The following is a 17,717-nucleotide window of genomic DNA, read 5'->3' on the forward strand; positions in this document are numbered from 1 at the left end:
GTATGTATGCATGTATGTATTTGAGACAGGTCCTTGCTTTGTTTCCCAGGCTGGAATGCAGTGGCACGAATACAGCTCATTGCAGCCTCAACCACCTGGGCTCAAGTGATCTTCCTGCCTTAGCCTCCTGACTAGCTGGAACCACAGGCACGTACCCCCATGCCCAGTTAATTTTTTATTTTTTTCTTTGTAGAGATGGGGTCTCATCATTTTACCCAGGCCGGTTTGAACTCTTTGGCTTGAGCAATCCTTCTGCTTTGGCTTCCCGAAGTTCTGGGATTACAGGTGTAAGCCATGACACCAGGCTATCTTTGTTTTAAAGTTAAACTAAATTTCTCTCTTTGCCTGGTCTATGCCCAGGTGTGAACAAGGACAGCTTACAGGTTAGAAGCAAGATGGAGTCAGGTCAGATTTCTTTCACTGTCATAATTTTTCTGTCAGGAATTTCCCCATCATAATTCTTGCAAAGGCAGTTTCACTATTACCTGCCTTGGGGATAAGGAATTCTGATTTCTATGACTTGCTTCAAAGAAGATTGAGGGGTGAGAGACAGGAAGGCACTAGAAGGTCTGAGAGGCCATACCAGCGTTCTGGGGCTGTTTCTGAGGTCTTTCAATTTCCTTTACTTCCAAGTATTCAACATGCCAAAGCACTACACTTTGGGGGTATCTTTTTCTGAGCTCCAACAATCTACATCAAATACTGTGTCCAGAATTGGTGGGCTCTTAGTCTCACTGACTTTTAAGAATGAAGCCGCGGACTCTCACGGTGAGTGTTGCAGTTCTTAAAGATGATGTGTGTGGAGTTTGTTCCTTCATATGTTCAGATGTGTCTGGAGTTTCTTCCTTCTGGTGGGTTCGTGGTCTTGCTGACTTCATGAGTGAAGCCGCAGACCTTTGCGGTGACTGTTACAGCTCATAAAGGTGGCGCGGACCCAAAGAGTAAGCAGCAGCAAGATTTATTGCGAAGAGCAAAAAAACACAGCACCCGCATGACGGAAGGGAACCCCAGTTGGTTGCTGCTGCTGGCTTGGGTGGCCTGTTTTTATTCCCTTATCTGGCCCCACCCACATCCTACTGATTGGTCCATTCTACAGAGAGCTGATTGGTCTGTTTTACAGAGAGCCGATTGGTCCGTTTTGACAGAGTGCTGATTGGTACGTTTACAATCCTTTAGCTAGACACGAAAGTTCTCCAAGTCCCCACCAGATTAGCTAGACACAGAGTGCTGATTGGTGCCTTTACAAACTTCTAGCTAGACACAGAGCGCTGATTGGTGTGTTTACAGTCCTTTAGCTAGACAGAAAAGTTCTCTAAGTCCCCACCTGACCCAGAAGCCCACCTGGCTTCACCTCTGAATGGCACTTGCGGTGGGACTTTGCCGCACCTAGCCCAGGCACTCCGTCACCCCGGAGGGAGTTTGTCCCTGATCAAACCCAGCAGGCGCCTGCCTGCCGCAGGGAGTGTGGGGCCTGCAGAGCCTGCGTCGACCGGGAACCAGCACCGCCCGCGAGCTCCACACGCAGCCTGGCTCCCGCCCATGCCTCTCCCTCCACACCTCCCAGCGAGCAGAGGGAGCCAGCTCTGGCCTTGGCCAGCCCTAGACAGGGGACCCCCACAGCGCAGGGGTGGGTGGGCTGAAGGGCTCCTGGAGCGCGGCCAGAGCGGATCCGAGGCAGAGGAGGCGCTGAGAGCTAGCGAGGGCTGCTAGCACATTGTCACCTCTCAGTATGAGATATAAAAGAAATATATTTCATTACCTTTAATAATTACTTTACCTAACTTACTAGTTGGGAATGACTAAAGAGAAATGAATATAATGTATTTTTATAAGTCTTATTAATATCATAGTGGATAAGGAAAAAAATGAGAAGGTGGATGCTGGATACTTGATCTTCTCATAGATCTAGGAGGTGCATGTACACGTTTCATATTTTGCTTCCAAGAATGAAATGAGATAGAGGCACATCACTGTCTGTAGTAGTACATGCAATAAAACTGAAGAGTATCCATATTTTTAAAAGATGTAAGATCCCCATAGATTCAAGTATCTCACCTTTTCTGTTATTTTTAATATTCATGATAAACATATTACTCAGCATATTATTAATAATAAATGTCTAGAGCACGTATTCTAATGTTTCTTAACACAGATTTTCGCTTTACTAAACAAAGTGATGTTAGGTTGGGTTTCAGGCAGCTTAATCTCTTAAAAAGCAATTTTTAAAGGTGATGTTAGCCTTTTGGTAGCCAGAGCATAAATAATACTATTTCATTTACCTGTGTTAACCAAAAACCTTTATGGAGCTTTATGAATACCTCAAACATAGCATTTTTGGTGTCTTTTTTGGAAAGAGTAGCCAATTAATTAAAAAATGCTTTCCCCATGCCATTTATCCTTTATCTTTGCATGGAAGTTATGCGAAACTAGGAAAGAAATGTAATGTCTGCTTTATACAACCTTTACTGACATAAATTAATTTTCAGTTAATGAGAATTTGCAACTAAACAGTGTTCTTTATTCTTCAAGTGGTAGTTACTATTATTAAGGGGCAACACCTCATTCCTCTGTAGTTAATGTGTCTGATGTTTCTGGAGATAAGAAGAAAACATTGAAGATGCCCCAAGGCCACAAGGAGATATTTTATTTAAAAATTGTAAGATTTAAGTTCCTCTATGTATGAGTGGGTATGGGTTGTGTGTATTCATTTCGTGGCTGTTTGTGAGAAGCATTTCCTTGTAAAGCTCTGTTAAGCAATTTGAAACATTAGGCAATCAGTTCACCTTTTGACCACCAAGAATATGGGAAGCCCAGTGAAGTTACTCGTTTATAAGTCATGGTCATTCATATTTCTAGGAGAGACACGGACCCAGTTTTCACTTTAGTACTGTGACAGCTAGAAGGACTCTTTTCTGAAAACACATGTAGGGAATGAGGCAGGGGCAGAGAGGGGTAGCCTGAAAATTAGAGCTATTTGTCCTTTAAAGATAATACATGGTAGCGGTAAAAACGTCTCCTATAAGGAGCTTTTACTTCCCTTAACTTTACAATCTGAAGTCCTTCATCGTGTTTAATTTGGGTATATTATGTTAAAATGCGTATGGGACATAATTGAACAGTAAAGTACTTTCAAGTGACCTAGTTGAGAAGGTCATACATTTGCTAAATATTTGTAATATTTTAGGCACCTGATGAACTAAAATACAGGCTTGGTTACAAAAGAAATAAAGAAGTAGGGGAGGCCGGGTGTGGTGGCTCACGCCTGTAATCCCAGCACTTTGGGAGGCTGAGGCGGGTGGATCACGAGGTCAGGAGATCTAGACCATCCTGGCTAACATGGTGAAACCCCGTGTCTACTAAAAATACAAAAAATTAGCTGGGTGTGGTGGTGGGCGCCTGTAGTCCCAGCAACTCGGGAGGCCGAGGCAGGAGAATGGCATGAACCCCAGAGGCGGAGCTTGCAGTGAGCCGAGATTGTGCCACTGCACTCCAGCCTGGGTGACAGAGCAAGACTCCGTCTCAAAAAAAAAAAAAACAGAAGTAGGCGAATTATTAACTATAATATGGCTATCATAAATTTGTAAGGAGGGTGAGCAGACTTACCTGTTTTTCAGCTTATACAGATAAATTTCAGCATAACATTTTACATCTGGTTTTCTCTTTATTCACTAAATTCCATGCTCTCTTACTCACTAAAAGAAATGTTTGTTTAGGTTAACAATCTGTAAAGCAGTTCTAGCCCTATATCAATCCATTATGAAAATCTAGGTCAGGATACTATTAATGCATTTTTACCTAGAATTCTCTTCTAGACATTTGGAGACAAGTATAATCTTTGTATTAAGGCAGAGTGATCTGGGCTACAGAAATAAAGAGGTTAAAAGTGGTCCAGATGTGACATGACTACACTATTTACCATCACCATCATCTTGATAACTGACAAATGATTGACAGCAACACTTGACAATGACATGATTTCCCTAATGTGTTGATAAGAACTGAAAGGGGTAATTTTGAATAGAAAAGACTTTGTGGGTTTCTAATACCTGAATACCAGAACTAATCAGAAAATCATGTTACCTCAACTTTTATTGAAAGAAAATTCACAAAATACTGGAGTAAGGAACCATTAACTTTTGGGACATGTTTTAAATTATCTTTATTTTTATACCCTGAATATTTTATAAACCATTTTTAAGTACTAAAAAATAATTTTTAATCCTAAAAATAATGAACATCAAAATGTAAGATGATCAGACACTTTTAAAAAAGAGCCAGAAGATTAACAGGCCTTTGGTATAAGCCAGTTACTACAGCTGGGCACTTAAAATGGCTCTAAGTTTCTGAGCAAGCAACGCAAAAAGATAAACACATTGGTTTACACAATTTTTTCTTCTCTGACAAAAGAAAATAAAGACGTTTATCTGTAGAAGCAAACTTACTTTCTGGTACTAAATTTCAGACAAAATTTATCACGTGGTTCCTTGATTAAGAGGTAGTGAATAACATGTCTGCGAGAAACAAAGATACTGCTAAAATGGACAGCTCTGGTATTGATTCACTTTACTGGCTGAGAACATAACATTAAATTGTACTCAGTGCAGCCCTTTCTGCAGGGGATAAGAGGAAATGGCCAAGGTATTCCTGTTTCTGATGAGTAAAGTTGATAGTGAGCTAGAGCCTGGAGACTAGGAGTAGCGATAGTTAACATGCCCATTATACTACCTCCAACATCATATGTCTTATAAGAGCCTTTGGTCTGTGTTAGGAGGCAATTAACTCATGACTGAATTCTCACAGCTTCCTGCAGTGCAGATAGTCTATGTTGTTTGCTAAAGTGAAAAACTTACAGTTAAGAAGGAAAAGTGTTTACTGAAATGATAAAGTTTAAGAGAGAAATTTATATTCTTGCTCAGACAGAAGGTCAACTCAATTCATCTTCAGTTGTGGGAACAGGGTTACCTAAAAGTAGTGCCAATCTTTTTCACAAAGAGGAGCGTTTTATCTTGTAAAGCATTTCATAGAGTATTTGGTTGAATCTCCATGTTGAGTGCTGCATTTCAGAGATGAGATGACTTCAGAATGAAATGTGTTTATGGCAAGTGTTATCAAATACTCTCTAGTTCGTAGTGATGGGGGAGTCTGTGAGTGGTCCTTGTAGGATGTCTGTATTTAAGTAAATTATTCACATAAATGATAGAGAATATGAAACCAATTTTAGATTTATACATAGATGCTGAGCATTGAAATACATGGACAAAAAGACAGTATCTCTGGAGTCAGAGAAACTGAATCTTGGTGGTACATCCACTTAGTTCTTTTACTGTGTACAATTTTGCCTCCTAAACTTCAGCTTCCTTTTATGAAAAATACATACCAAAGGCCAGGCTCGGTGGCTTATGCCTATAATCCCAGCACTTTGGGAGGCCAAGGTGGGCGGATTGCCTGAGGTCAGGAATTCAAGTCCAGCCTGGCTAACAGGATGAAATCCCGTCTCTACTAAAAAAAAAAAAAAAATTAGCCGGGCAAGGTGGTGGGTGCCTGTAATCCCAGCTACCAGGAGGCTGAGGCAGGAGAATGTCTTGAACCAAGAAGGAGGAGGTTGCAGTGAGCCGAGACTGCGCCGCTGCACTCCAGCCTGGGTGACAGAGTGAGACTCCGTCTCAAAAAAAAAAAAAGAAAAATACATACCAAGTTGATTTAAAGTTTGAAATGAAGAAACATGAATAGAAATTGCCCATATTCAACAATTAGTCTTTCCCACATCCTGCATCTCATTTGGCAAGTATCTGTTAATTACTTCTAAATACCAAGGCAATAAGGCTGAGAAAATAAAACATCAGCATAGCATTCAGCATAGTCATTTCCCTCCCACCCTACTCCTTCAAAACACTAGTTGTATATTGGAAAGACTCATACAAATGTATTATTTTTTATCTTTTGTCATGTACTAAAATAGCAGAATAAATCAGTATTTCTCAAAGTGTGGATGCTAGATTAACTAACTCACGAGGGTATTTGTCATATACTGTGTACCCAAGTCAGACCTATTGATTTAAAATCTCTGGGTATCAGGTATCTGCATCTTTAAACAATTGCCATAGTTAACTCATAGGTCCAGTAGAGCTTGAGAATATCTGTAGTAAGTTATGAAATGTCTTAATCTCAATTCCAGGGAGTAAAACCCTACTATACTGGGCAACATTTTTACTAATCCTAATCCCTTCTCTGCCTTTATCATAACAACACATGTTGCATAATATGCAGTGGGGAATATTATTCAGGAGACAGAAGGATTATGCCTGCAGATGTCATCCTTGAGTTCATTGTAGAATATTATATTTTCCAAATGTTGCTCACCAATATATCCCATTCCATAGGTTTTTTTTACAATGTGATGTTGACATTCCTCTACCAAAAGATGGAGTCTACGTGCCTTCTTCTCAAATCTAAATGGACCTGTTACTATAGCAAAAATGATGTTATGTGACTTCTGAGGATAAGTCAAAAAAGGCATTATTGTTTCCACCTCTTCTTGGAATTCCTACCCTTAGAATCCAGCCACCATGCAGCAAGGAAGCAACATAGCATTTGGGAAGGCCAGATATAGGTGCTTTTTCCAAGGCCCCAGGCAAGGTACTAGTTGACTGGCCATGTAAGTGAATGAGTCTTCATTTGTTTCCAGCCCCTAGACTTGAAGCCACCCCAGCTGATATAATTAAACCAGAGATTTATGAGAAAAGTAAATTTCATATTTGTGAGTAAATTAAGTGCTGTCATTGTTTTAAACCACTACTAAGATTTTGGGTTGTTACGTATCAATAGATGAAAAGAATACCCAAATTGTAGGTGATTACTTATGTTTTTTGTTGTTGTTGTTGTTGTTTTTTGAGATGGAGTCTTACTCTGTCACCCAGGCTGGAGTACAGTGGTGCAATCTAGGTGCAGGCTCTGCCTCCCAGGTTCTCTGCCTCAGCCACCCTAGTAGCTTAAATTACAGGTACCCGCCACTACACCCAGCTAATTTTTGTATTTTTAGTAGAGACAGGGTTTCACCATGTTGGCCAGGCTGGTCTCGAACTCCTGGCCTCAAATGATCTGCCTGCCTTGGCCTCCCGAAGTGCTGGGATTACAGGCGTGAGCCACCGCACCTGGCCTATGTAGGTAATTATTTTTGAATCCCAACTGGTGATGTTGTCTTCTTCTTGTGGGCATCTGCCATATTCTTATCCGTATTCCATTTATTCAATCAATATGGGCCATTTCCACTGGGAGTTCTGGAATGCCTGGATTCAACTCTTCTTCTCCTATCCTGCATCAATGAATTGGGCAAATGACAGGTTACATGGCTCTTCTATGGTAAATATGGGAAGTTGATTGGCTATAGACTTTATTTAAAAGGAAACCAACTATTTAAAACAAAAGAGAGCATGGGATTGAATATCACTAGTCAAAGATTAGAGAAGGATGTTACAGAGTTGAAAAACGCAACATATAAATGAATGAGAAAGAAAAGCAAGATAAATTGGTATCAACGATTTGCCCAAGTACAGCTGAAACCAGTTGCATTTGAGTGGATCTCTTTTAAAGCTTCTCTAACTAAAACATTATTCTAAGGCCTGAGAAAACCATAGCTAAGTCTGACAGTCTTTGCCCTTTAGGACCTCACTTTTCCAGTGGAGGAGATATATGGGCAGACACATATCTCTAAGAGAGTTTATCTTAATGGAGGTCATAATATAGAAATGATAATATGGGGAAGAAGGATTCATGCCAACAAGATAGATCAGTATCACAAGGTTGGGATAAAGTTTGACAAGATAATGTCTTGTGGTGAGGGAAGGATATATCGTTGAAAGTATATCATTCCCACTTGAGAAACAGAGGAAAGGCAAGAGGATGCAGCTCACACCTGAGGAACATTTATTATCCTTATGACCTGGGATGGATTGACAGCTTATTAGAAGATACAGTTGTAGGAAGAGGTCAAGGTCTTTACTGGTCTGAACACATAGGCTTTGTTTTCGATGAGGAAATTACAGGGTTTAGAAAGTAGGGAAAAAATGAAATGTTTTTTAATGATGATAATCAAGGTAGTCATGCAAAGTATGCATCAGACACTGGTGGCAACAAAAAGTCTATTAAGAAACGATTGCATTACTGAAGCCAATATGAGCCCAAAGCAGGGTAGTGGCCAGTGGAAGAATGTGAAGGGTAAAATAGATGAAAAGATGTTAAGGAGGTGGGTCTGATGGGCTCTGATGATTAATGGCCAGTCTGGGTTCAGTCTGTGGGAAAAGAGAAAATGGAAGAATGATGATGACGTTGTTGACAGAAAAGAGCTGTTGATTGAGTATCCGTGTGTGTGTGTGAGTGAACGGGCTGTGTGAGTGTCTCCCCACTGGCTTTGAGCTGCTTCAGGGCAACCTTCTTCAGTGTCTACTATTTTATCATATAACGTGCTCAGTAAATGATTTCTGATATTAATTTAAATGATGGAGAAGACAAAGGAAGAGTAAATGCCACTAATATTTATAAAAAGACAAAGATATACCAGAAGATTTATGTGATAGAAGCTTTACACATGTATGAAATTTAGTCTTTTCAACAATGCTATGAAGTAAAAATGATTATTCCTATTTTACAGGTGATAAAACTAAGGTGCAAGCTGGCTGTATGCACTAATGTCTGGAAATAGCATCCCTGTATATCTGACTGTGCAGATTATGTCTTTTCTCATCTAGCATTAAGATCTTCTAGCAAAATGATCTGTCTTTGGTCATTTTCCAAAATCCATTCCCTGCAGGCCCACACATGCACACATTGAATGTTAAAGATTAAGAGTAACTTGATTTAGATCATCACTATTTCTCTAATCATTAAGTTATCTATTGTGTTGCTTCTTGGTGGGTGGCACTGGTGCAGAGAGAGCATTTTATAGATTACAAATCGCTTCCATGTGCCTTTGATTTTCAACCAATCCAATAAAAGATTTCACTATCTCTGAGGATTGATGCACAGTGGAGGGTATATCAAATATTGCAACATGTAGTAACCTAATATTTGAGAAAGTCAGAGATGCTCCAGGAGAATATGTATACACAACAAGCTACCTAATAAATTAAATGCACTCTTCTACAACAGAGGGGCCATAATTGCATTTGCTTGAATTTGTACAAGTACAAAAATAATGTATATTATTTTTAAATACCCCAGAAAAAATAAAATACCAAAAGCATTTGTTTTGGGTGTTTAGGATTATAAATATCTTTGTTCTGCAAAAAAAGAAATTATACCTCAACATAGGCTAGGTATATATATTGTGGACAGGCAACTAGAATATATGGTTAGAAGGAAGTAGAGAAAACAAAACAAATAAAACTGAAGTGGGCCACCAACGTATAGTGCTGCTCATTTCAGAAGATCATACTGTAAATGTTCTTTCAAAAGACATTTAAATGATTTTTTTACATATAGATTTTGTATAAAATAGTGCATGTTTCTGAAATGCCTCTGTGTCTCAGACTAGTGGAAAATATTATCTTTATGGTTTTCTCCAATCAGAAAAGTTACAGGGAGCATTACAGACTGTTTACTTATTTAGTGAAAGCTATAAGTGTGCCTGGTATTGTGTAGGCTTCAGCATATTTGAAATAGACCTAGAATCTCAAATATGTTGCATCCTCTGAACACAGTCAGACAATCTATGTGCTGGGAAATGAAGCACAACAATGTAATATTGCTTTCTAATATCAGTCTTTCAATTTTCCTATTGAACCTTTAACACTATATTTCATAATCAGGTCAGTGATGACTATACATCAACACGTTTTCCTGTGTGTGTGTGTGTGTGTGTGTGTGTGTGTGTGTGTGTGTAAAACTTCTTATTGCCCTGAAATGTCAAAACCCTTCACACTAGCCCATAAAAGTAACCAAAATAAATGGGTGAATGTGTATAGGTCTATTAAAAACATAACCATTACTTCTACAATGATGACCAGCTTAATGCATTTTGAAACATAACATAGCTAATATTACTCTGAAAATATTTATTAAGCACATGAACATCTAGACATAATTCATTGTAATATGTAGTAAACTGTTAGGTTTATAGTATTTCACATCTATCATACTTTCTAAGTTTGGTTCTTCAGTTTTAAGCAATAATAGTATTGTTTTATTTTTTATTATTTTTTAAGGAGTGACTTCATTATAACACAATAATAGGAAGAGTTATGTGAACTTAAGACACGAGGAAGACTATGAATGTGTTGATAGTCCTTTATGGGAAAGGTTATTGTTTTGTTTGAACAATAAAGCTATTGATTACTCCCTAATATTGGGGGGAAATAAGAGATTTTATTAACATTTGTTTGGAAATATAAGAACACAACATTACATTCTCCTTAACATAATAGCTATGATTTATTGAGCTCTGTGCATGTTGCAGGAAGCTTGCATCAATTACCTCACAATGACCCTATGGAGTGGGTCAATGCAGAGGAAACTGACACCTGAAGAGGTCCACTATCTGGCCGTGATGCTGATAAGTAGCAAGCGTCAGTGTTGAAATGGCAGTCCGGGATATCAACTTCATTCTTTTAGTTTGCTTTACGCTGTTTTTTGTTTTTTATTTTACTTTTTTAACAGTGGGTCTTTCTACAAAATAATTCAGCTGTATTGGCTATAATTCTATAATGACTTTTTGGGAGGTTGATGCCCCACTCCACAACACTTTTTGTGAGGCATTTTAATTACGGATTACATTACCTTTGAAATCCAAAGTGGATTTACTTAAAAGAAAACATAAATGAAGTCACTCTTTTTGTGAGGATATAAAGGATATTCAAGTGCTATATTTTACTGCTTTATAAAATATTAACATTCTTCATTGACTTTGGAGTGCAAAAGAAAAGTAGTATCTCATATAAAACCTGAAAATTATGGAGATGAAATTTAATTGTTATTTACTAAAAAGTAGATGTTGATAGATTTTTCAACTTCACTAAGTTTAGTCATTTTGTGTATTCTAGGTCTCTTTTTTAAAAAAGCAAAGGTATAAACATAAAGATATTTTAATCATCGTAGAAGATAAATTAATATAATGAGAAAGCATTCACTATTTTCTTTCTGTTTTTCTGTATCTGTTGTTTTTTTCTATGATATAAACCTTAATCGTGCTTTCTTTAACACATTCATAGTAACTGTGAGGTACAGTTATTTTGCAATTTTTTTGATCTGTGAATTTCATTGGGATGTATTTTAGAGTTTTTAATTTTGATTAAAAATATGAAGATACAGAAAAGTAAAAAAGCATATATATTTATGTATAATATATTAAACAATAATATAATAATGTATAAAATCAGTAGTATATATTAACATTATATATATTATATATGTGAATTATTTTACTATTTTAGTATATGTATGTACAAATAAATCTATAGAAGAAAAATAACAGGCTTTGAAGGACAAATCATGTGACTAATGCCAGAATAATTGAATTCATTTAAATTACATATAAAAGGTATAATAAGAAATTTTGAGATAAGGATTTTGTTAAGTAACCATGTTAATTTTAAAGCCACACTAACTTAGATGAATTCAAAATCTATATTTAAAATGCCATCTAGTCTTGGGATAGATGTCTGATCCCTAAAACTCAGATTCTTTATTTGTAGAAAGGAGTTAAGGATGATATCTCAAAGGAATACTGTGAAAATTAAAAACAAGCTAATGAATAAAAAATGTTTGGCCAAGTAGTTCTAGCAAACAGTAAGTGGCCAGTTAACGATACTTGTATTTTATTTCTATAAAATGCCTTTTTAATTTTCATAACTATTTGTGGATTGAAACACCATTTTAGATAATTTTATTGATCAACAGTGGGAAGAACTTGAGAGATTGTACAGGACAAACCTCACTGTTATGGCAAAATAAAATTTGAAGATGTTAGAGCAGCCCTTTTCTGGGGTGATAGAACAGGTTAACGGTAAAATCAGCCTTGGAACCCACCCTTCCTGACATTGAATGTATTGGGGCCCCCTCTGCTATTGGGGTTTGGTGAAACAAGTAAATGACATTTTCCTCTGCCAATACAGACCTAATTGGAACATAAGAGACAGAATGGTGGTGAAATAACTGATTGGAGAATGTGCCTAATATTTCTTCCCTGAATATGACTGATTTGCCCACTCAGTCACAGACAGCTCGGGAACATGAAGAACCTTCCAACTGGGCATTGCCTTCCTATGATTCTGACATACAGAAGAGAGGGCAGGGTCTGCTTCTCGAGTATGGGTTGCCAAGGACAAAAAGCAAAAGAAATAAAGCAGCCCTGATGGGGCTGAGCTGACTGTGCCCAATTTCCTAGCCAAGATTTACCAGTCACATAAATGAGTGAAGGTAGAGAAAAGATCTAGTCTGAAAAATTCCTCCTCATGAAAAGGGAAAGAAAGAAAAAAAAGAAGATCCCTATGATATACTAAAAATAAAATGCAAGTATTACATTTCATTCTATTTAGTATCTAACAATAATTTATATGGGCCTACTTTGTAATATATTTACGATAAAAACATTTCTATGATTTTACTGTAATCTCCATTTTATATCAAACAGTCATTTACAGTAATAATCTAAATTATGTGAATAATAAAACTATTCACTCTTCTTCTCTAAACCTCATTGCATTTGAGAAGATCTGGCTTGCCCTTATCTTTTGTTCCTCATTGCCAAACTGTCTTAACCTTTTTGCTTTCTCTGTGAGAGTCACATTTTAAAACCTGATGTTGGTGGCTTTTCTCCAACTGTTTCCTCTTATGAGGATTATGAAAACTTTTCTGAAATCTAACTTGTAACCTCGAGGGCTCACTAAAGTCCCAAAGGCAGTATTTAATGCAGAAAAATGTGTGATCTACCTTGTTATTTTGATTAAGATTATATTTAAAATAAATTTAAAATAGTGACATGAACACACTTGATCTTAGCCAAAAGGCCGAGAAGCGATAAAATAGTGACATGAAAAGCAAAATAAATCAGTTTAGAATGAATGCCAAGTCTAATAAATAGCATAATCTGAATGTATTTAATAGTAAGGGAATGAAATATAATGCTATGGGAACTTGCTAATTTGCAATAACTGTGAGGACATCTGTTAATACTACATACTACAGATTATTGTATTTTGAGGATTAGCAAGAATGTGAAAAACACAAGATGTAAAATTAGAGATAGCAAATGTAGTGCATTTATTTTCAAGGACTGTTTTAGCTATTCGCAGTGTTTTGTAATGTATTGGTAAATGCATATAATAGTCTTGGTAAAATTTATGAAATTTTTCTCGATAGCATTATCTGTTGGCTATTTTTTTTTTACTGACAAGATCTCTTTGTGAAAGATCACATCTCTTTGCAAAAGATCTCAAGTGACAAGGTTTCTTTGTCAAAATTCTAAAGACTACCAAATTATTAGAAAGAGTTCCTGAAGTTCCATGACAGTTGTTATTTCATCTTGACAAATTTTACATCAGAGGCTGGTAACTTTCATGTAATATTTAGTATTATAAGCAAATCAGCACTTTTCTGACTATCCTATTTATATTTCACACTCCACAGTAAAAGCAATGAATGTATTTATTCAAAATGAAAAAAATATATATCTTTTTTTCACATGTAGAACCTCAATTTGAGTGAATATTGTTGAACTGAGTTGAGTATGCCTGGGAGGGATTACTGAATTTGAGGTTAATAATGACTCTATAAGCATTATATTTTAAAAAGCAATTGACTCTCATCTCCAGACACTGTTGCTCTCCATCACATGGCCCTGTTTATTTTCTTTTTTTTTTTTTTTTTTTTTTTTTTTTTTTTGAGACGGAGTCTCGCTCTGTCGCCCAGGCTGGAGTGCAGTGGCGCAATCTCGGCTCACTGCAACCTCCTCCTCCCGGGTTCACGCCATTCTCCTGCCTCAGCCTCTCCAAGTAGCTGGGACTACAGGCGCCCGCCACCACGCCCGGCTAATTTTTTGTATTTTTAGTAGAGACGGGGTTTCACCGTGGTCTCGATCTCCTGACCTCGTGATCCGCCCACCTCGGCCTCCCAAAGTGCTGGGATTACAAGCGTGAGCCACCGCGCCCGGCCGGCCCTGTTTATTTTCTCCATTGCGCACATGTTTATTTTCTATCTTTCCCTCTCTGCATCAAGGGCCGTATGAGCAAGGCCTTCAAGGTTTGCTTTCCATTGGATTCCCTGGTCCTCACATAGTATCTGAGATGTGCAGACACTTAATGGCCATTTGCCAAATGAAAGGACAGAATCAGACCAGCAGGACTTTGTGGATTTTTACACAGAGCCTTTTACATGTAGTTCACTATAAACTAGGCCTTCATTTGCATGTGTTATTAGGAGTGAGTCTTCACGCAACTGAATATTCATGCTCTATGAGATTGTGTTGGCGAAGTTCTGAGACCATTTGCTGGCACAGAGCGGGCCCTGAAATCGTCTAGACTTGTTAATATACAAGTCTTGGTGAATGCAACTATAAAGAAAAAAAAACACAGTTGAATTGGAAAGTTTGATTTTTCTCCTTTTTCAGAAAACATTTCTGTCTCTATGCAACCAAGTTAAGAGCATCAACAAATGGTTAAGAGTTTGCCTTCCGAAAATGAAGGTAGAACAGAAAAGAAGGCTTTGGCAAACTCAGGGCCACTGGCCAGATACAGCTGGAGAGCTAGGAATGTTTTCCACATTTTTAAACAATTTCTTTTTTTAAGAAAAATAAGAATATATCATAAGACCATATGTGGCCCACAAAGCCTAAAATATTTGCTATCTATCTCTTTATAACACCATTCGCCTCACTAGATGATACCATTTAACAACCAAAATAAAATAAGTATGAATAATAATGCATTTTAGTGTTTTACAAACAGATTGTTTACTGAGAAATTATCATCCTAAGTGTGTTTTATGTATATTCTTCATTGAGTTTTGCTTTTTTAGTCTTGGATGGGCCTTGGATTCTTAATTCTGGCAATAAGAATAAGAATCATCGACCAATAGGAAAACTAAGACATTTTTCATTCCCATTTAAATCAATATTAGAAACAATGTATCTCTGACTTTACAATGTAAATAAGAAAAAATGCTATTGCATGTATCATTTATTTAACTTGATTTTTCTTTCTTCAAAATCAATGTTTATCATAGAAAGATATATTGCACAAATGTGCTGTATGCCATTAGCAATAAGAGGTTATTAATAAAACAAATAAATGAGAGAAAAAGAAAAAGGGAGATGACAACCTGTGTTCAGTATTTTTGGTTTAATTTATGACTCATTTTATAATATGAGACTTTCATACAGCATAAACGTAACTGGTTTCCTATAGATTTCCAGAAATGCTGACCAGATATTTTTGAGCCTTGGAAAACTTCCATTTCAAGAAAATATATTTTTCATCTTGTTCAGCTTGAAAGGGTAAGTCTACTATACAAATATATCTTATTCTATGTATTTATTTCCAATAAAATGAAATGATAGGACTATATCTTATAGGCCTCATTCAGACCTGCGTTAAAAGGCCATTTAGATGCTCAACTACTACTGAATGTGTAGTGGTAAGAGTACCTAAAAAGTAGGAGAGTTTGAATACACAGTACACAGTGCTTCCTCATTGGAGAATCTTCGTCACAAGTTGTAGATGTTTAGCTCTTCAGGGGTTTGCAGCCCTGGCCATTTGTAAGTAAATGGAGAGCAGCCAACCCAGAGCTCTGGAAGCAGGAGTGTCTCGTAAGACCTGCTGTTTGGTTATGCAGGCTTTTCACAATCCTGGGGACTTCATATTCGCATTACTAATAGCGCTGTTTTTAAGGGCACTGGCATTTTAGGTGGATTGAATAACAATATTTTTCCCTATTTCAGCTGTACAAATTGACTTATACTAAGGAAAGACCACACCTTTTTTTTTTTCTTTTGCATATTCATTTCAGAGTGTTTATGTGTGGATGATATTTAAAAGGCAAACGTGTGACTGAGTAGGAAATCTTATACAAATGTTTGTTGCCTTGACTTTCTAACTCTGGCACTTACTAGCTACATACTCTTAGCAAGTTACTCAACCATTTTTTAGCATTAGCTTTCTAATCTTTGAAATTGTTATCACGATTCTTGTTTCATGGCATATTCATCAATTAGGATATAAGTATTTATTGAGGGGATTCTATATGCCAGGGACTCTTCCTGGGCCCTGGGATATGGTGGTGAACAGGACACATTTTTGACTATGTGCAGCTGAGGTTATAGTGCACAACCATTATAAGTGAATATAAATTATGAGCAATAGAGTGAGCCTTCATTAATTGTTATGTTTCTGCTCTGTTTGCCTTGCCTGTCTGTCTCTTCTGCTAGACTCCTATCTCCTTAAGGGCAGGATCTCTTACCTCATTTGTCTCACCCTGGTCTTTAGTAAGTAACTATTAATTAAATGGATAAATTTTGTCTTTTAATTCCATGTGAACTCCTCATTGTACTGAATCATGATTTTTTTTAAATTTCAGCCAACTATTCTGCACACACACACACACACACACACACATACATATACACACGTAAATGCTATCTTTGGGATGGATTCAGAACGTTTGTACCCGTTTCTGAATCTTAAAGTGAAGAGAACAGTGTGATAGCTTGTGGACCCCAAGTTAACTTTCAGTGCCACGTACAGTCATTGCTCATTCTCATCTCTCTTGAAATTATTGTTGATTGTGGCCAGGCACGGTGGCTCACGCCTGTAATCCCAGTACTTTGGGAGGCCGAGGCGGGTGGATCACGAGGTCAGGAGATCGAGACCATCCTGGCTAGCATGGTGAAACCCCGTCTCTACTAAAAATACAAGAAAGTCAGCCCGGCGTGGTGGCGGGCGCCTGTAGTCCCAGCTACTCAGGAGGCTGAGGCAGGAGAATGGCGTGAACCCAGGAGGCAGAGGTTGCAGTGAGCAGAGATAGAGCCACTGCAGTCTGGCCTGGGCGAAAGAGTGAGACTCCGTCTCAAAAAAAAAAAAAAAAAAAGTAATAATAATAATTATTGTTGATTGCTCTAACAATTCCAATAGAAATGACTTCCCTCCCCTGGCAAGAAATACAGGAAGCTCAGGTTCTCTATGTCTCTCCCTCTCCCCATCCCTCCCACCACACCTCGTCTACTCTATTGAGGCTGGAAATTGGTAACTTGGCATGTGGCCCTTAAGAGCTTTTCCTTTTCCAGATTTCTAGATCACTACCAACTTTGAACCAAATGAAATTTAACTTCATCCTCAAATCCAATATCCTCCTTGCTCCCTACAGCAGTTAATTTCATCACCTTTTTTCTACCAAGTTATCTGGTCTGAAAACTAGAAAATATTCAATACTTCCCTTTTCTTCATTAATATATTTATTTATTTACTTAAGAGGAATGCTTGACATGAGGTTTAGGATAATTTTTTTAAAGCATGGGCTATAGTTTGTATATGTTCCTGAGTTTCTCATGTTGGAAGTTTGATCTCAACGTGATAGTATTTAAGGCCTTTGGGGGAAGTGATGAAGGCATCAGGGCTCTGCCCTGGTGAACGGGATTAATGCCTTTATAACAGATGGTTGAGAGAGCTGCCTGGCCCTTTTGCCCTTCCGCCATTCCACCATGTGAGGACATAGCAACAAGGAGTCACTTTTAAAGC

At 37.6% G+C, this 17,717-nt stretch overlaps 1 pseudogene; it reads right to left on the minus strand.

Annotated features, from left to right (window-relative positions):
- Positions 1-12,935: 12,935 nt before the first annotated feature.
- Positions 12,936-13,010, minus strand: LOC134735978 (uncharacterized; annotated as a pseudogene).
- Positions 13,011-17,717: the final 4,707 nt, after the last annotated feature.

Source organism: Symphalangus syndactylus, chromosome 2 (assembly GCF_028878055.3).
Source record: "Symphalangus syndactylus isolate Jambi chromosome 2, NHGRI_mSymSyn1-v2.1_pri, whole genome shotgun sequence".
In the NCBI taxonomy this organism is placed as follows: Eukaryota; Metazoa; Chordata; class Mammalia; order Primates; family Hylobatidae; genus Symphalangus; species Symphalangus syndactylus.